Source organism: Dipodomys spectabilis, unplaced genomic scaffold (assembly GCF_019054845.1).
Source record: "Dipodomys spectabilis isolate Male_0828 unplaced genomic scaffold, ASM1905484v1 ptg000297l, whole genome shotgun sequence".
NCBI lineage: Eukaryota > Metazoa > Chordata > Mammalia > Rodentia > Heteromyidae > Dipodomys > Dipodomys spectabilis.
In genome coordinates, this window is record NW_024870974.1 from 19,025,375 (window position 1) to 19,045,857 (window position 20,483).

General features: G+C 41.6%; 1 long non-coding RNA gene across 1 annotated transcript in view; it reads right to left on the reverse strand.

Moving 5' to 3' along the window:
• LOC122127065 overlaps nt 1-12,908 on the reverse strand; it is a 32,523-nt gene extending 19,615 nt beyond the window's left edge. Inside the window, exon 1 of the long non-coding RNA XR_006151073.1 lies at nt 12,845-12,908. This is a non-coding gene — a long non-coding RNA (uncharacterized LOC122127065). The remainder of the gene's footprint in view (nt 1-12,844) is intronic.
• Between the last annotated feature and the right edge of the window lie 7,575 nt (nt 12,909-20,483).

The window sequence follows — 20,483 nt, forward strand, 5'->3', positions numbered from 1 at the left end:
TGCAGATAAAGTATAAACTAATCCCTCAACAAGCTCTCATTGAACACCAGCTGTATCGCAGCCCAAATAAGCCTCGCACCAACTTCACAATGAAGTGACGGAGTCATTAAAGTTCTGTCTACTCTTTTCTAAAGAGCTTTCTGACAGTCGGCTCTCCCACAGCCAAGTGACAAGATCTCGTTCATTGTATGCATGGAGCTCGAATTAAAATCCTACGCAAAAGGAATGTGTCACACAAATCATAGATTACATGACCTCAAGGTAGCTTAAGAGTGACATTTTAGATGGCAGAGTTTCTACACTGTAGGCCTCTTGAAGGTAGAGACTCATGACGTTAAACAACAGGTGCAGGTAGGAAGAAAAAAGCAGAGCTGAGGGCTTGGGTCATTTTCACATGTGAGCACTGTTCACTTGACTCCAGAATCTCTGGCTGTGTAAAACTTCCCGCCACACACATGATTCTTTGGCAGTGACAGTCATCCTCTTCCCTCTCACGGCAAGCAGCAGTAGCTTCACCTGTGCCTTGTGAAATGGTCAGATATGCCCTTTTTTAAAATTAGGTGACCCAGATTCCATAGCCAGGCCTGATAGAACACAGAGGGTTAGCCGGTTAACACGTGACTAATCGATCCTGAGCGGATGGATGCTCAATGATAACAAGTCTCTTACCATGGGCAATGGCCATGTTGCATCCAAAGTTGGTGTCGTGAAAAGGCAAAAATGAGATGTTTGGGGAGAGTGCAGAAATCGGGAGTGGTGCCCAGGCAGATTTGCAGAAAGATGACGTAGAAGGATGGGCAGAGGCGAATCATGGCAGAATAAAGCAGCAGTCACTAGCAACCTGCTGCCTGCCTGGGTCTTGTGAATTCCTCTTGTACTTCCACCAGATTCTAGATCTTTCTATGCCTTTAAAACAAGTGCTATTTTTTTTTAAAGGGGGAACCAATTTGATGAGGACAAATTCTTAGTATTCATCTTTCTCCCCCTACTTAGAACTATGTTTCTCTCTCCTCTATCCCCAGCACTTTACAGCATTTCTAAAAATCAAGGTTTGTCATTGAGTCAGTATGCATGTTAAATGCAGTTGGGTTTTGTGTTTATCGACGGGTGGAGGCTCTGGCATTGATGGCATCTCAGAACCAGGAGTGAGGTAATAAAGGAGGAAAACCTCATGATTCCCTACTCCCGTAACATACACTCCGATAGGTGCGACTAGCCAGCATCGCTAAGGCTCTTCCGGGGAGCGGGGTGGAGGCAGGACTGATTTTAACACAGCCTTGGACTGGCGAGGCAGGAACTCTACTGGTGAGCTCTTTTTGTGCTGATTGGTTTTGAGATAGGATCTTACTTCCAGCACAGGTCTAGCCTGGCTCACGATCCTCCTTTCTCTCACCTCTCTGCTATAGCTGAGATGACAGGTCATCACAGTTAGCTTCTGGAGTCTTGAGGAATTTTCTGGCTGGGCTGCCCCTGAACCTTGATTCTCCCCCCCAAATCACCTCCCAGGTAGCTGGGATTATAGGGATGACTCCCCTGTGCCTACCTAGACTTTTTGTACACCACAAATTGACAGGTTTGTTTTAAAGAGCACATGGAGAAGCAAGGCTTATAATGTTTATTTGAGCTCGAATTTGTCACCAGAGTGTCTGTACAGATTATCCCATCTTAAACACAGTTAAGTATTATCACCATCTTCCCTAATAATCAAACTGATTTATAAAGATTATTTTCAAGAGTTTTGAGAAATTGAAGGGTCATTTTCTTCCTATCTACCACATGCATTCAGTAGAAAATAGCAGAATGAAGAAATAAAGTTTTCTAACTTGAATGTCGCCAGAATTTGATTCAGAAGCTTGTGGCTTTGTCCATTAAAGTACAGGAAACCCAACTTGGGAATTTAGTGCCACCCCTTTATTATTCTAGAAGCCACGCCCACTCTCCCAGACCCCCCCCCCCCCCCTCTCCTTTCATGATTTACCCTACCACCTCCTCATACTGAATTCCAGGAGCATGTTTGAGTTTAAGGGATCTAAAAGTTGGACCCACACAAAGTGCTGTCAGGAGCCTCGGGAACACCCCCACAGAAGATCATCTTAAAGAGAGCCACATGTGTCTGGCATCTGTTTGTCCCCTCTGTGGTAACAGACTTTTATGAGTTCTAATTTCTGATGGGAGCAAACAGCTCTCCGAATGGCCCAGGGATTCACCTGGTGAGCATCTTGTTGTCTCTTCACCTCTGCTCATCTGCTTCTCACACTTATTAATTCTTAAAGATTCCCTGAAAGTGTGTAGTGATCGAACTTAATTAAAATCCCTCAAAATAACAAAGAACTCATCAAAATAAACATGAATGCAACACCAGTGAGTTCATATAGATTCTTTTGCTCATTTCTATTTGGGCAGAAGTCTGATCTTTAGTTACACAGGAAGAAAAAAAACCTCTTGATTATTGTAACAAATCTATTTGTTGCCCTTATGGATTAAGAGAATGTGTGTGTGTGTGTGTGTGTGTGTGTGTGTGTGTGTGTGTGTGTAGACAGTTATGTTTAACTGACAGAGGTATACACACACACACACACATACACACACAGAATAATAATTCATTTGCCAGCTGTCTGTGCACAGGCCTGCAGACCTAGAAGAGAAATGGAGTCAGCCACATCAAAGTTAAAGAGAAGCTTACACTGTACTTCACAACCAACCAAAAAACATAGCAGACAAAATACACAGCTCAGGCCAATCATTTAGAATCACCACCTACCCAAAGCATATGAAACTGCTTCCAAAGCTTTCTCCACAGACCTTCCCAAACCTTCCTCTGCCCTGACATCCTATGCAAATAAGTCTTTCGAAACTTTACCTTTGGAGATCCAAAGCATCCCAAGTCTGGACTGAACCATTTCTGGATCCCTACCTTGGGCTTTCTAGTGTGTGTCTCTACTTCCCTGAATAGAATTCAGGTTCTGGATGAGCAACCCACAAGCAGAAATCTCACGAGTGTGTAACAGGTAGATTTTTGTCTTATCAGTGGGGACTTGCTGAGGAAGAAGCCCTGAGAGGCCTCAGGGGTGATGCGGTTCCCTGAGAAACCCATCCAGGAGAGAGGAGCACAGGAAGCTCCCTCAGAGCTCCCTCCTCTTGCTTCCTCTCAGTGGTACAGGATTATGATTCTCTGCCTGAACACTTCCATGTGTTCAATGCCCTGTGCTGAATGGACAGGTAGAAGCTTTCCAACCCAGGTCCCCTCCTGGAAGGGCATTTTAGGCAATGGGAACAATGAGTATAAAACGTGAGTTAAGGGAGGACAGGGAGGTCCGAGGAGTTTGGGCAGGCTGGTCACAAGGTTTCAAGACAGAAGGCTGAAGATGCCATGACCGTGGACTTTTTAGGGTTAAGGAAAGCTTTAAAACCCACTGTACTAATACTAGGCTTTATCTCAGGCACTCAGTGGCAGGAAAAGACCTGATTTTACTGAGAGAGTTGCTATCATGACTGGATGGAGGAAGCTGGCTGCATAAAGGCTGGTTAGTGGTATCAGGGTCTAAGGGGCAGGCCAACGTGTTGGCTGGGGAAGTGGAGAAGATGGAATAAAACTAGGAGATCTTAAGGAGGCCAAATGGAGCTTAGGGAGGGAAGTAACAGATAAAGCATGAAGAAAGATTCCCCAGGTTTCTTACTTTGTAAGTCATCAGATACAGGAAACCAAAACTCAGTCAGAAAAGGAGCAAATTCAAACCGTATGTATTTCCCTGAGATAGAAGAAAGTTTATCTACCTAGGATTTAACTAGATGCCAATCATTGTTTTTTGAAATATCTTGAAACTTTCAGGAAAATTCCAACAGTATGAAGCCAGTAGTTCCCTTTCTATCTCCAACTCCCACCACCGTGGCCAGTGTTGGACCAGATGTCTGCCTCCCTAATACTTGAGTAGCTCTTTCTTGCAAATTGTTAACATCCTCCCACTTCATCAGAAGGTGATGGCCAGGGAGAAAACCAACTAGATACTTTGTTCCTGTGGGAGTCCCAAAGCTCAGTCATGATGGGCTAGGGCACCATCAGCCTTCCTTAGCAAGAGAATCCATTCAAAATGGTGGGCTGCTCAAGGCCCCAGTTCCTCACCCCGCTTCCGGAAGCAGCAGTGCCTCCATCTTTCTTTCCTTGACTTTCATGTCCTTGGGTTCAGAAATGACACAGCAGATATTTGGTTGTGTGTCCCTCTTTCTGAGTTTTGTCAGATGTGTTTTCATGATTAGATTCAGGTTATGAATTCTTGCCAGGGAAATCAAAGAGGTGACAGGCTACCGGTTTCTTTTCTTGCATCTTATCTGGTGGCACAAGATTTCAATGTATCCTATTACTGATGATGTTTACTTTGATCACTTGATTAAAGGGGTGTCTGCCAGTTTCCTTCACTTTAAAGTGAGTTTTTCCCCCTATGTAATTAATAAGTAAATTTGCTTCTCTTTATCCATCTTTCAGTTTACTCAGTATTACTTTATGTCAGAATGTATTCATGACTTCTTTATTCAATTGGTTATAATCCATTACCAGCATCATTTATTTATGGGCTTAAACTGTCCCAGATTTGGCCAGTGGGAACCCTTTGTTCTAGTGTGTGAGTGCTGTAGACATACTCTCATCATCGTTGAGTAATTCCTTGATTTCTGGTGCAAGTAAGACTCATCCTGGACTTTCTCTGAAATCAATCATTTCTCTAAGGAGTCCTGGTTGCTTTCAGGGGAGAAAGAGATTTAGAAGCCACAGTTTGAGAGCTTGATGTACTAATATAATTGCAGTGTTAGTGATATAGGCCCGCTCACTGGTCAGATCTGGGAGATATAGTTACATATATACATGCATACATACATACATGCATGCATACATATATGCATGCATGCATACATCAATACATATTTATTTTTCCTAAATGTAGTATATATGTCAATATGTGTAAATACTCATGTGTAAATATATATGTAAATGCATATATATAATTATGTATTTAAATTACCCTAAACCAGTATTATAGTCTTTGTGATCTCCTTTTCCATATCTGGACCTTGGTTCTGCAACAGTGAAAAAACAACTTTTCTGGGCAATTCCTTGATCAGCCCATCATATGTAACTCAAACCTCCATTTGCTCTTATTTGCTCCTCACTCCACTCACTTCCATCCTTACTGATTGAGAAGGTGTCCCAAGTGGATACTTTCTCACCCTGCTCAAACTCTGAGCCTCTTCTGGCGTACAACAGGACCTCCCCTTCCTTTCATTCCACCTCCGGTCAAATGCTTTCCTCCTTCTCTCTTACCTAACAGCTCTTTTTGGGCTCTACTAAAAAGGGAGAGACTGAAATGAAAAGAACTCAGGAAAGGAGAAGAGGTTAAAAAAAAAAAAAAAAGAAGCCAAGGAATTCCCAATAGGCATATTGAGGAGTTCTGTGGCTTTGGGACAGAGGCAAATTCGCTTGTTTTCTTATGTGAACTTGAGCGAGCTACTATGTTAATATTTTAGTTATTGATAGATCCACTTGTCTCTTAAGAACTCATTGGGAAAATTCCAAGTATTCTTTATCCAATTTCTTGCTACACTACAGACTAATATCACAACCAGGGTGTTGGTAGTGACACAGTTAAGATTCATATCATCCATCACCACATAGCCCTTTCAGGGCCACTTTCATTCCTTCTTGTCCCCACCTTTTCCTAAATCTCCAGCCAACACTAATCTATTCTTCATTTCTATAAACTTCTCCAATTCCAAAATATTATGTAAATTGACTCATGCAGCATGTAACTTTGGGAATGGCCTTTTTCACTCTGCATAATTCATCTACAGCCATTCAAGGTAGTTGTGTGGGCCAATTGGTTGTTTGTCTTATGTTCTATGATAATTCTGTATATTCTGTATATAAATTCCGTATATCACAGAATTTCTATATCCCTAGTTATTCATCAGTTGGTGGACATCTAAGTTGGTTCCAGTTTATGTCTATCGTAATTAAAATTGCTATCAATATTTACATAATGGTTTTTGTGTGAATATGTATGCTCATTTTTCTGGGATTAATGCCCAGGAATGCAATGGGATACTATTTTAGTTCATACGGAGTTTTAAAAGAAACTACCAAAGTGTCTTTCAGAGTGGATAAATCATTGAAATTCCCACTGGCAACATATATGAGATTCACTTTCACTGTGTCCTCAGCAACATTGAACATTGTCTTTTGTTTTGTTTTTGTTTCTCTTTTATTCTTTGCCCAGTATTGGAGCTTGAACACAGGGCTTTACCCTCTTGGTTGGTTTTCTTGATATTTGTTTGATTATTATCTTTATATCAACATATTTAAAGTAAGTTTCTTGTAGACAGCATATAGTGGGGTCATGGTTTTTAATCCATCCTGCCAACTTCTGTCTTTTAATGATTACATTTAGACTAGATGCAGTTAATACAAATATTGACATGCTAATGCTTAAATCTTCCATTTTATTTTGTTGTTTACTGTATGTTCTTCCTGTTTTTGCTTTCTCTCTTTTCTTCTTATTAGCCTTCCTGGAAGTGAATAGAATTTATTTTTAATTTTAGAAGCTTTTGTCTGAAGTGTCTTAGATGGTCTGTCTTCATATGTCTACAGATGTTTCAGTAGTTACCCTAGAAGCCATATACATATGCATTCGCTATGTGTTGATATCAGCATTTACCAATATAAATGATGTATAAAACCATTTTCTCTATTTAGATTCCTTTGTACTCTCCCTTGTCTAATATAATTGTCTTGAATATTTCCTCTCCATATATTTAAATTCAATCAGACAATGTTATAATTCTTGCTCCAGCCATCAAGCATAATTCAGAAAACCTTACTTGAGAAGGAAAGCTCATTATATTTATGATCTCTTTGCTTACCATGCTCTTCCTCATCTTCCAGGATTCCATCTTTTATTGCTGTCTTTGCAGTAAGAGAAATTCTATTAGCCATACTTGCAGGGTAGGTTCACTGTGTTTGTTTGATAATGTCCAGAGTTTTTAGTTGTACTTAAAAGGAAGAATAGGGGAAATGTGTATATTCCATGTTGTTAAAAATGAAAGTTTTAAGACAGATGTTTTAAGCTCTGTTAAATTGTCTTTCAATTGCTATTGATCAGACTGCAGCCACAACATAATTATTGATGACTCCATATGTACGCATTTGATCATAGATTTTATAGTGTAGCATTTTAATGCAGTCAGGCACATTACTTGAGAAAAACCTTATCCTTTAGGACAGAGAAAGGCCATAGATATAGGAGGTCCCTCACAGGAACTCAAAGGAAGGAAGATTTCCCCTAGTCAAAAAGGAGATTCTCCCAGAGTTCAGGGAAGGGTAGAAAGAAGTAGAAATTATTAAGTGTTATCTGGAATAGTCCCAAATGAACCCCCTCCCCCACCAAATTCACCCAGTGAATTTGTTCCTTATACATTTCCTGGACAGCTACATTAGCAGTGACAGATAAGCTTGTTTGAAAGTATGGTGATATGATTATTACCTCTGGTGTCCTGTCTGGACAATGACATCCTTTAAAGACCATTTGAGAAAGGAGTATGAGCCCCTGTCCTTATCACAAACCTTCCATTGATACTTTCTAGAAAAATCAATCGTGTCAGCAGCAAAACTTGCAGAATGGGTGTCAGTATCTGGAAGAACCCACAGAGATAATATTGGAACTCTGTCTTAAAAACTACCCTCCCCAGTGTTAGGAAAAGCACAGAAGACAGCACTGTGTGGAATTCCATGGGCATCAGTGACTCCACTTTGCAAAGTGATTCACCAGAATCAGGCACGTGATGAAGGCCTTCATTTAGATATGCACAAATGATATAAAAATGGGGCATGGATAAGTCAAAAAGAACTCTTTCAATAAGTATAAAATAAAACTAAGTAATAAGAAATCATTGTATCATTATTTAATTGGCATCATTATCCCTAACAGGACATAATAGAATGATGTATTTTTACGATAAATACCATATTTTTCTTTCACCATTTAACCACTTTTTTTGTTGGACATCTGTATTCTTGGTATGTGTATCATTTTTAATTCTGGTAAAGTATATGTATCTAATTGGATGCCTGTGGCTCATGCCTGTAATCCTAACTACTCAGATAGCTAATATGTGAAAAACACAGTTCAATGTCCATGTGACTTTCATCTCCAATTAATCATCAAAAAGCCAGAAGTGGAGCTGTTGCTCAAGTGGTGGAGTGTCAGCCTTGAGCAAGGCCTTATGTTCAACTCCCACACACGCATTTGCATGGTCGCTCGCATACGCGCGCGCGCGCACACACACCACACACACACACACACACAGAATTTACCATTTGTAAGAGCACAGTTCAATAGCTTTAAGCTCATTTTCATTATAACGCAGTTATCGCCACTTCCTACCTCCAGGGCTTTCTCATCTTCCCACGTGGAAGGTCTGCAGCCATTCCACAATTGCAGTCCTTTCTCTCCATTCTGCAGCCCCTACAAAGCAGCGTAGTCGCCAGGAGGAAAATCTTCCTCCTTTTGAGTTTCTGTCTTTGTGAACTTAATTGTTGTAGGCACCTCACATGTGCATGGAATTGTACAGTATTTGCCATTTTATGTCTGACATTTTACTTAATATGATGTCTTGAAGATTCATTAGTGTCATAGCACATGTCAGAAGTTCTATTCCTTTTTAAGACTAAATAGTACTCCATTATGTTCAGACCACATCTTATGGTAGATATTAGGCTATCTTCTATTTCTAGATATTCTGAATAGTGCTTCTATCAACATAAGTGTACAAATATCTGTTTGACTCCCTACTTTTAATTATCTGTGTGTGTGTGTGTGTGTGTGTGTGTGTGTGTGTGTGTGATACTGGGATTTAAACTGAGGGCCTTGCACTTGCTAAGCACATGCTCTATTTTTTTTGGGGGGGGGTCTGGTCGTGGGGCCTGAACTCTGGACCTGGGCGCTGTCCCTCAGCTCTTCAGCTCAAGGCTAGCACTCTACCACTTGAGCCACAGCGCCACTTTCGGCTTTTTTCTTTTTTGCTTATGTGGTGCTGAGGAATCGAACCCAGGGCCTCAGGCATGCAAGGCAAGTGCTCTACCACTGAGCCGCCTTCCCAGCCCCATGCTCTATTTTTTTTTTTTTTTTTTTTACTGAGTGGCAATATATTCACTTATTGGTATACAATTGGATACTTTTAAAAATAATTTCCAATACTATAACACTTCTACTTAAAAATTACCATCAAAATTACTGACACTGGTAGTTTTGCTTCAATACAAACTACTGAAACATAAAAAGTTGAGAAAGATTGGTGGAAAATTTTCACATATTAGAGTGACTCATGAAGACTTCATTTACTCAATGCATTAAATAAAATTGCATTATAATGCATACTCTAGTTATTGGTACTTCTTCCCATAATTGTTTTTCATAAGAGACTTCAGAATAAAAGGTAAAAGCAGTTTCTCCCTTGTGACAATTTCACAACGTGCCATGCTCTATTTTTTTAATCCATGCCTCCAGTCCTTTTTGCTTTGGTTACTTTCAAGATAAGGTCTCGCTTTTTGCCTCGTCTGGCTGGAACACTATCTTCCTATTTGTGTCTCACACAGCTGGGATGACAGACATATGCCACCACAAGAAGCTTTTATTAACTCAGGTAGAGTCTTACTAACTCTTGCCTAGACTGTCTATGAACCATGATTCTCCTGATCTCTGCCTCCCAAGTAGTTAGGATACAGGTATGAGCCACTACATGCAGTCCTACTCTTTGATTTTCTTGGGCATGTACTCAAAAGTAGAATTACTAGATGATATGATCTTAGATTAAATAAGAACAGATACCTAGAAATGACTTACCTTAGAGTTGTAAATACAGAACCACACTAAAAGCATTTAAAATACGGAACACTTCATAATTCCCTTGTTTTGTTATTAAATAGCCAGATTTATTTCTCTGGGCCTTGGGAGAGAGCTGGGAGATACAGAAGAACCAAATGCAGTAGTGGAAGCCGGTGGCATAGGTGAGATTCCCAAGGACAGAAAATGGAGTGGAAAGAGGAGGAGTGAGAACAGGACTCACAGACGGCAACCTTCTAAGAAACACGGAGGTGACATTAGTGAAGGACAGCAACGCTAGGGCTGGGAGCCTTTGTACTGCCAAGGACTATTTGGACATTATAACATGCATGGGCCTTACAGGACTTATCAGTCCAGCCAGGTGGACTGTGAGCAGCCAATAAGAAGCATGTGTGTGTCTATCCTGTTATACACCAAACGGTTTCACAGGCTTCATGCAGTCAACGGGCTGCTTATTCCTCACCCCTGTCAGGAACTAAAAGGATGGGAGGTTAAGCCCAAGAAAAGACCACTAGAATTACAGAGGTAGGATGACAATTCTACAAGCTAACAAATTCCAGAAGGCTATAGTCATGAATCCTGGTCTGATAAGAAATTAGATAACTAAGTTTAATGAGCTAATGAGATAAGAACGTTTGAAAAGCTCTTAAATCCATCTTTTTAAAGACTGCAAGAAAGATAAATGCAGGGGTGAGAGAGAGGGGGGGGAACAGGAAAGAGTGGCAGAGGTGTATGGAAAGAGCAATTCTGAAATCCCTTCATGGTATATAATTAATATGCACTAATATTGAATAAGCTGAATATTTAATGAGTCCCAACAAAAGCAAAGCAACCCAAGCTGATGGCAGGAAGGGAGATAGAGAGCAAGATACCAAGCAGTACTTTCCCCTCAGATTCACTTGGAGTTTGGGAGATTGCAGTCAATAATGATAAGGACAGTGGGCATCTAAGGTTGTTGTAAATGTATGAATCCTCAAACTCTCAGGAGACAGTTCTAAAAATGTAGTCAATTAAATGTGATGCAAGAATAAAAACAACACTGCGATACCATCTTACACTAGTCTGAATGGCTCACATCCTAAAGTCAGCAAACGACAAATGCTAGAGGAGATGCGGAGAAAGAGGAACCTACTGCATTGCTGGTGGGAATGTATGCTAATACAACCACTGTAGAAAGCAGTCTGGAGATACCTCAGAAAGCTAAATATACACCTCCCCTATGACCCAGTTATACCACTCTTAGGCATGCACCTCCATGTTCATTGCAGCACTGTTCAAAATAGCCAAGATTTGGAAACAACCCAGATGCCCCACTACTGATGAGTGGATCCAAAAATTGTGGTACCTATATACAATGGAATATTATGCAGCCATTAGAAAGAACACAATAATGGCATTTGCAGGGAAATGGATGGATCTAGAGCAGATTATTTTGAGCAAAGTAAGCCAAGAACAAAGGGACAAACGGCACATGGTCTCCCTGATATGTGGATGCTAAAGCCAAAATACAAGGAGCTATGACAAAGTAACAGGACTCAAGAAACAAAGGACAGTCACCCATTTTGTCATGTCATTGCTAAACGACTCCATGTTCTGAATCATATATTTGGTAGGTATATGCATGCAACAGAGGGAAGCCAGGAGGAGGGACAGAATAATGGGGAACAACCTACACTAAGCAAAAGAAAAGAAATGTAAACATCACCTGATGTGGAAAAAATAACTTGTAATGTCAAAGGTCATAGAATTCACAAACTGTCTAGACCATGATAATGACAATTTGCCTTGTGAAAGTTAAAATGTGTGTATGACTCTAAATATCACTATTCCACAATACTGTGAAATATGTGAAATTTATGTAATCACCTAATCTCAATTAAAGAAAAAAGTGAGAGAAGGGATGGGTTAGGAGAGATGGGTGACAATGCTGTCAGACACTTTGTACTCTATGCTGTTTTGTAGAACGGGAACTTCTTTGTACAACTACTTAAAGATAATAATAAAACAGACAAAAAAATCTACTACACCTACAACCAAATGGACATAATAATAATAATAGTAGTAGTAGTAATAATAATAATAAAATAAATGTGGTGCAAGTTGCAGAGATTAGACTAGCTTCCTGATAGCCATTCATTCTGATGCAAGTGAGTTTTTTGCAGAGTAAAATCTTGATAGAAAATCAAGGATTAAACTGAATAAATGTAACCACATATCTGGGTTTGGGTATTTCATAACCCCATAATTAATGTCTTGAACAATTTCTTGCATAAATGTGGAATTTGATAACTATCCCAGTACTTCAAGGAAACCTATGGCCATTAGAAATGCCTAGAAGGAAGAATATATATTTGCATATTGAAAAGTAATGCCTCAGGAGGCATCTTGGCTTGATGGCTGATAATGATAGCACTTGAAAGTCTAGAATTTTCCATACTTACATAATATTCCCTTACTTCTATGAAAAACTGAACAATTCTTGGCTGGTAAAGAGGTAACAAGTTAGTTGGGCATGTCATAAATTAACTCCAAACAGCAAAGGCAAATAAGCAATCTCAACTTCAGAAATGATCTTTTGGCTCAGACTTCAATAAACACAGAAATGGCACTGGGTTAATCCTTTACTTGTTGTAGGCCAAAGATACAATCCTGATTATTCCCAGGAACTCAGAAAGGAATGGCCGGATGAAGGTATTCAAAGTAAAGAAATAGCGAAAGCAGGGTCCTACGATGGGAACAAATAAAATTATGGCATGAAGACCGCAGCAATAATTCAAGGAAATCCATTATTGATGAGAATGGTCACAGCCACTCGAAGCATTCTAAGTGTTGGGGAAGGAGGACTAAGTAGCTTCTGAGTCTAAATCCTTCACAGGATAGCACACAGGCAAGTCAGTCACATGACACTGGAAGACTCTAGCCTTAGCATTGAAGGAAGGATGGTCACAGAAAGATCTTACCTTTTCACAAAGAAAGTTGCACAGGGAATAAAACAGCCATGAGAACAATAAATTTTGAAGCGCCATTGATATCGTGCATTTTTACGCATGACGTGGATTGTCAGAGAGTAGGAGGATTTCTTTCTCCTACAATACTCTTAAAGGAGCCACCATTAAAAAATAATCATTGGCCGGGTGCCACTGGCTCACACCTGCAATCCTAGCTACCCAGGAGGCTGGGATCTGAGAATCACAGTTCAAAGCCAGCCCAGGCAGGAAAGTCTGTGAGACTCTTATCTCCAATAAACCACTAAAAAACTGGAAGTGGCACTGTGGCCCAAGCGGTAGAGCACTTGCCTTGAGCTGAAGAGCTGAGGGACAGCACCCAGGCCCAGAGTTCAAGCCCCATGACTGACAAAAAAAAAAAAAAAAAAGTAATCATTGGACACATGTAAATGAAAATACATTCACTGACTACTGCTTTTGAAAAAGAACAGAAGGGAAAGCATTCCATTCCAAAACTTTGAAAGTAATATTGAATTCAATAACTATAAGTAGTAAGAATTAACACTTTGAAATTGGTTATACTATGGTTGGTGGGGAGGAAAGTACAGAGAAAAAGAGGGTGAAGAGAACGAAGAAACAAATGAGGTGATCAGGACTTTTTCTTCTGAACTCTGCAACCCTGCTCAGCACTGGATCCACCTGTTCTGGATTCGAAGATCAGAGAGAACCCCACCCTCCTCTTGGCCACTCCTTCACACACTTGCTTTCATACCCAGAAGATCCTCTAAGACTTCTGTGTCCTTCAGCTCCCAGAATGATCTTCACTGCCTCACTTTCAGCAAACTACACTACTTCATGGCTGTCTGTGTGTTTTGTTTGTCTGAGACAGTTTCACTTGGTTATCAAATTTGACATCCTCCTGTCTCAGCTTCCAAAGTGCTAGGATTACAGGCATGCATCACCTCACCTAACCCACAAGACGGCTTGTTATTTTTTTAAGAACAGACACCATTTAACACTGGTCACCTCCAAGTGACCATTCTTTCTTTTCTATTACATCTTTTGTCTTGGGAAGTTCCTCTATGGTTCTACCCCTTCAGTAGGTTCTCTTCTCTCTAAACATTCAAAGCAATATTCTGTGGTCCCCCCCCCCCACCAAATTCCTCTTGGAATTACCTTGATACTATGGCTCAAGTGGTAGAGTGCTAGCCTTGAGCAAAAGCAGCCCAGAGACAACACCTAGGTCCAGAGTTCAAGTCCCAAAATAGGCAAAAAAGAAGAAAGAAGAAGAAGAAGAGGAGGAGGAGGAGGAGGAGGAGGAGGAGGAGGAGGAGGAGGAGGAGGAGGAGGAGGAGGAGGAGGAGGAGGAGGAGGAGGAGGAGGAGGAAGAAGAAGAAGAAGAAGAAGAAGAAGAAGAAGAAGAAGAAGAAGAAGAAGAAGAAGAAGAAGAAGAAGAAGAAGAAGAAGAAGAGTTTCATAAAAACTCAAGTATGAAAGCATCCAAAGGAGTTTCAGAAGAAGAGGGCAGCCAACGAAATCAAAAGCTGGTGAAGCATCCTTTCTCTAGGAGGCTGGGGACCAAGATGAGTCCACTGGCTTTGGAGCCCAATGAGATGAGAAAGAATTCAAGCAGAGCAGCAAGACAGAGATGAGGAGAGAGAAAACAGGAGCCAGCATTGCCTTTTAATGTTAAGCTGGGACTCTCCACTTCCATCATGAGTGAGTAGCTGATGTTATGGCCCTCCCATCATATACAACTAGAAAATAAGACACAAAATGTAAGTCAGCATGAGACATTGGATGACAGAACTGAAGGAGAAATAAGAAACCCAGCTTTCTGCTCAGAAGCATTTTCTAGACCCTAGCAGAAGAGGCATCCCAAGCTCAATTTGGTGTCCAACTGCAGAGACAAAGACCCCAGTGCAGAAAGCCAGCCCCCTCACCTCTCTACCCATACTTCGCTTTCTTCCTTGAGGCACAAATCACCACTTGAAATTATAAATTTGATTTTGGTTGTTGTTGTTACCATTATTATTGGTCTCTCTGGAACTTCTAAGCCTCTTACAAGTCAAGGCCCTTGTGAAAAATGGCTGTATTTGTCAGGCATCCTAGAGTCAATGGGTAATATAGCCTTTGGCAGGAGGTGATCCAATATCTCTGGTACTATCTATTTTTATTTATTGTTTTCACTGTTATACCCCTAAACCTTGGGGTATTTGTGTGTGTGTGTGTGTGTGTGTGTGTGTGTGTGTGTGTGTGTGTGTGTGTGTGTGTGTGTGTGTGTAGCAGTACTTGGCACTTGTAGGCAAATGCTCTACCAGTGGACAAAAACCCCATCCCCTTTTTTTGCTTTGGTTATTTTTTAGGTAAGGTCTCATATGTTTTTGCCCAGGGCTGGCTTAGACAGCAATCTTCCTATCTGGAGCTTCCTGAGTAACTAGGACAACACCACCATACCTACCTAGCCTTTGTTGAGATGGGTTGCCTGACCTCAATACATACTTGGGAATGATTAAAACTTCATTTTTTGTGAAGTGGATAATGAGGACATCATAACAGACTACAAAGACAGTATTTTCAAACTACATATACATGACTGGGAAGAAGAGACTGCTTGTAATCACAACAATATTTTTGCAGAGAAAGGGGGTGCACAAGACATGTATATGTCTGAAGGGTTTAAGTTTTACTGGGTAGCAAGATGGTGGTGTGTAATCTCCAAGGGTGCTTCTGGAAACTGGAGGTTGGAATGGTCTGCAAGAATGACATTTGCAAGGGAAGGAATGACACTGTCCAGAGAGAAATGTACTCTTTACCTGACTTATGTAACTGTCACCCCTCTGTACATCATCTTCATAATAACAATTTTTTTTACAATTTAAGAAAAAAGGAAAAAGAGAATGATGTTTGGGGAGAGCATGGAATGTAATGGGAGGGAGGAATTCCTCTATTTCCAGTTGATTTTTTTGTTTCTCTCTGCATAACGAATCATCCTACACTTAGTGGCTTCAAATAATTTTTTAAATAATATGTTGTTTCTCTCACTTGTGCAGTTTAATGTTGTCACTTTCATGTCTGCAGCTGCAATGACCAGAGCAGTGGGGACCGGCAGGCCTCGCTCTGCGCATGAGCTCTTTGGGTAGACAGCTTGGGCTTCCTCCAGCATGGCCGCCTTGGAGACATGGCATTTGATTTCCTGAGGAAGGAAACATGAGCTGCCAACTTGCTGAAGTCTTGAACTCATGAAGCCCTGGACATCCCTTTCACCAGATTCAGTCACAAGGCCAGCCTAGATTCCAGGACAAGGAAAAATACGTATTATTCTGAATGTCTAAGGCAGCATGAATGGAGAGGGAGAGAAGAATAGCTTCTATGAGGCTTAGAAAGGAGCAGTGCCACATGGCAGCAAAGGCCGAGGTGAAGATGAGTTCACAACAGTGATCTGCTACAGTACTGTGGAGGTCATTGTGGAATCTAGGAGGTCTGGAGGCTGAAGGGTTGAGGTGTCATAAATAAGACCATCTGAACCAGTCAGTGGTTGCTGGCGGATACAGTGAGGGGCTGAAATCACCAGGGAACTGCTAAGTAATGGGTGATGGTAAGAAGGGTGTAGGGGGACTGGCATAGGTAGAAGCTGGCCTTCAGAAAAGAGGAGAGTTGAACTGCTGCCTGTAGTAAGAGGAGTTCAAGAAGGTGACCCCCTCCTCAAACCAGGAGCAAGAATAGCGACCTCTGTTGGAGAATGTTGGTTGGTAGGGGAATTACACCATGACAGAAAGCCAGGTTTTAGTTAAACGGGAGATACAGGAGGCCAAATTAAAAGGGGAAAGAATATTGGCGTATGTATTTCCCCCTGGGAAAGGACAGATGGTAGAAAGTTGTTGGCAAAAGGCAGTACTGAAATCCTGCTACTGGAGATGAGAATAGAGATTTGCTGGACAGCTGTGTTTAGGGCCCTATTTGAGGGATACGGGAATGGTAAGAGTCAAATATGAATACGTTGGGTGATAGAATGGCTCTCGTTCTTGCCTTCATGCACTCATGAGAGAAAGGAAAGGTAGATGTGAGCTGAATCACCCAGATTCACATCAAGAGTTTACATGCCATTGCTTCTGAGTTTCAAGCTATTCCTTCTCAAGGATGGCATGAAAAGTGTCAGCAAGGGACTGAGCACAAGAGGAAAGAGAAAAGAGAAGGACTGGCTATCTCAGAGAAGCCTGGCAGAGCTGAACAACACACAGAAGCCCAAGACACGACGTCAGATTACAAGACCACGTCTCCCATGCTGAACACCTTTTTCTTCCTCTGTGGAAAGGGAATTCAGTACATAGTCAGTATATAATTATAGTCATCTGACTAAAGGATGCATTCTCTCTCTCTCTCTCTCTCTCTCTCTCTCTCTCTCTCAGCGAGAAGGTATAAGAAGTAAAACATTCTGTGACACTTCAGTGTTTAGGCTACAAGAAAACCGAAGTGAGGGGACGTCACCTCAAAGGTATTTTTTGTTGTTGTTACACACCTTGAGTCAAAGGATTGTGAAGTATTTTACACCACACTGCTCCCTCCTGCTGCAAGATGGGGCAGCAGCCTTTCCCAGGCCCTCTAGAAGGCACTTACTGACTCCATTTGGTTTTTGTTATCTTGCTACCCCTATGCTCAGTTAGGACAGGCAAAAGCACGGTGTTGTTCATTAGGGGGAATGAGGAGCATGGTGATGAAATTGGGTGGGCACCATCTGAATTGAATTAAATGTCTTCTTGTTTATTTTGTTTTGTCTTTCACGATTCCCTCTAAAGAGGCAAAAGACTCCCGTGGAATGTGTTAGTTACTCCATGACAACAATTCATTCACCAGCTTTGGCTGCTTGAGCCAATGTGTGAGGTTTGTGCAGGGGTTGTGGATCTGAGCACAGGGCATGGGCAGGGGCCTTCTCCCCCCTCTGATTCACCTCCCTCCCCAGCCGAGGCCCCGCAAGCTGAGTCTCATGTGTGGTTAATATGGAGCCTTAAGAGAAAATCTGTCTCTTCTCTGTACTAAATAAAATAAGACAAAACCAAATATAAAACCACTGCCAAGTTCTCTAGCTTCATCAGAAAATCTCTGGCAAGTATCCATCTTCTCCAAAACATAGAAATGACTCACTTAAGATAATCCAGCCAAAAGTAGCTATAGAAAAATCACTCTCTCCGGTACGTCAGATTCCCTGGGCCTACTTTTTATATTATTTTGAATAAAATGGCTCATGCTCTAGCCAAACACATACATATATCATATATATCATAGACCATATATATGATATATGTAGGTAGGTGTGTTTCATTTTTTTTCTTTCTTGTTTCAGCACAATCAAATGCTTCCTTTCATTCCCCCCCCCCCCCCCCCCCCCCGTGCTGGGCATTGTTAAATAGCAGGACACAAGAGCTGAGAGAAAAGCAGAACACTAATGGCTCACATCTGTAATCCTAGCTGCTACTAAGGAGGCTGAGATCTGAGGACCATGGTTCAAAGCCAGCTGGGGCAGGAAAGTTTGTAAGACTCTTATCTCCAGTGAACCACTAGAAAACCGGAAGTGGTTCTGTGGCTCAAAGTGGTAGAGCACTATTAGTCTTGAACAAAAGAACTCAGGGACAGCGCCCAGGCTCTGAGTTCAAGACCCATGACTAACCAAAAGAAAAAAAAAAAACTGAGAGAAAAGGAGTCCTTAACTTTTCTCTACGTTTGCTAGGATCTTTCTATACTATCTCTAGGGCATCCCATTCTTAGCATATTTTCTTCCCTGAACCCTCTTAGCTCAAGTCCAGGCCTCTTATCCCCAATCAATTCATTACAACTTCTTTGTGGAGCCAAGAGTGGCGCACATCAGTTTTTTGGCCACTCACCATCCACTTGTTCGTGGACCTTGTGGCTCAACTTGGCCAAGGTTAAGTAAATCGCCAAGTCAAAGCTGGGATTCGGTGAGTCCTTGCCAAAACTTCTGGGAAAGAGCCTCTTCCTTCCCTAGCTAAATTTGAGAGGGCCAAGAGGTTAGAGCTATGTCATTTTACAACCATGGCGAGCGGATGGCGAAAGAGAGGAAAAGCATCACCAAGCCTTGAAGATCCTGTGAGAGCTCTGAATCCAGGAAGGCTGAAACAAGCCAATCCCTGGGCTTCTGAAGGACTCATGGATTCCTTCTGTCTTAAGAGAAAGTTGTGCTGGGCTATTGCTTGAATCTGGAATATGACCCAAAGCTTTAGTCTCCAAGTGTTTAAGGCTGGACCCTCAGGTTGGAGCTATTGGGAGGGAGTAGAACCTTTAAGAGGCGGGGCCTAGAGAGAGGAAGTTAGGTCATTGATGGCTGCCTTTGAAGAGTGTTGTGGAATGCTGCTGTCTCTTCCTCTTCCCCTTTGCTTCTTCCTGACAAAATGAGCAGTTTTGCTCTCCACTTCATCCCTCCCTCCTGCTCTGCCACCAAGGTCCAAAGCAGTGGGCTGAAACCTCCAAAGCTGTGAGCCCAAACAAACCTCCTTTCTTTATTAAGTTCAAACCTCCTCTTTTTATTAAGCAGATTGTCTCAAGTATTTGGTACAGTAACAGAAATCCAACTAACCCACAGCCCAAAGAGTCATATCTGTTACTCTGCTGCAGAAATGTGTTTATAGTGTGCCTGCTTGCTACATGTATAAATTCTCTCCTTTGTAAAATGATCCTCTTCTTGAGCTTGCCAGCAAATGAGCTCTGGTAAAGGCTTTCCAGTTCATTAAGCCATCCTCATTAATCTAGTGCAAGCCAGTGTTGAAATCAAAGCTCTTCACACCCTTACTGCACCTTCTGTACTTTCTCCCCCATCTCATTCCATTACTTATATTTCAGCAATCATTTCTCGAGTGCTTAGCACGTGGCTTTTCGAAGACGTAAGGGATGCAAAACCCTGGCCTCAGCAAACATACAGAATTTCTAAGCAAGTGGTGCCCTGGGAGAGGAAAATGCAAAAAGTATGGCAAAGCAGCAAGGTGGGCGGGGCAAGGGTCCGGGAGCTCCCAGCAGACTCTGGCCTTTTGAAGATTTTCCATTGAGATTCAGTATGGAAACAGGAAAATGTTTTCCCCCTTCCTTCATGCTCACTTTGAATCTTCTTGATATATCAGAAATAGCAGATAAATATGCCAGGGGAACATTCTTTTAACATTTACAAGCGCCTGGCACTTTATGGACCCAACTTTTCAGGGGAAGGGACAGGCCACACATAAGCCAAGTATTGATAGCTTTTTAATCGGATGCCAAATGCTTACAGGAAAGTAGCCATGATTGGCTGGAGGTGATGTGTGGGGCTGCCTTAGGGGATGAGGGCACACCTTTCTGCAGAAGCATGAGACTGCTGGTTTTGTGACCATCGGGGGGAAGAGAATTTCAAGCAAAAGGAGCAGCATCTAACTGCACAGGTGCTGACAGGGCCAACCCCTCCATCAGGTACTAGAGACACAGATACAAACTCAAACTGCTTACATTTCTTTTTAAACCAGGAGAAAAATAAACTGGAACCAAAGGAAATGTTCCTTTTCTTTTTTATTTCTGTTTTCCCTCCTTCCTTTCTCCCTCCTTCCTTCTTACCCTTCCTTCCTTCCTTCCTTCCTTCCTTCCTTCCTTCCTTCCTTCCTTCCTTCTTTCCTTCCTT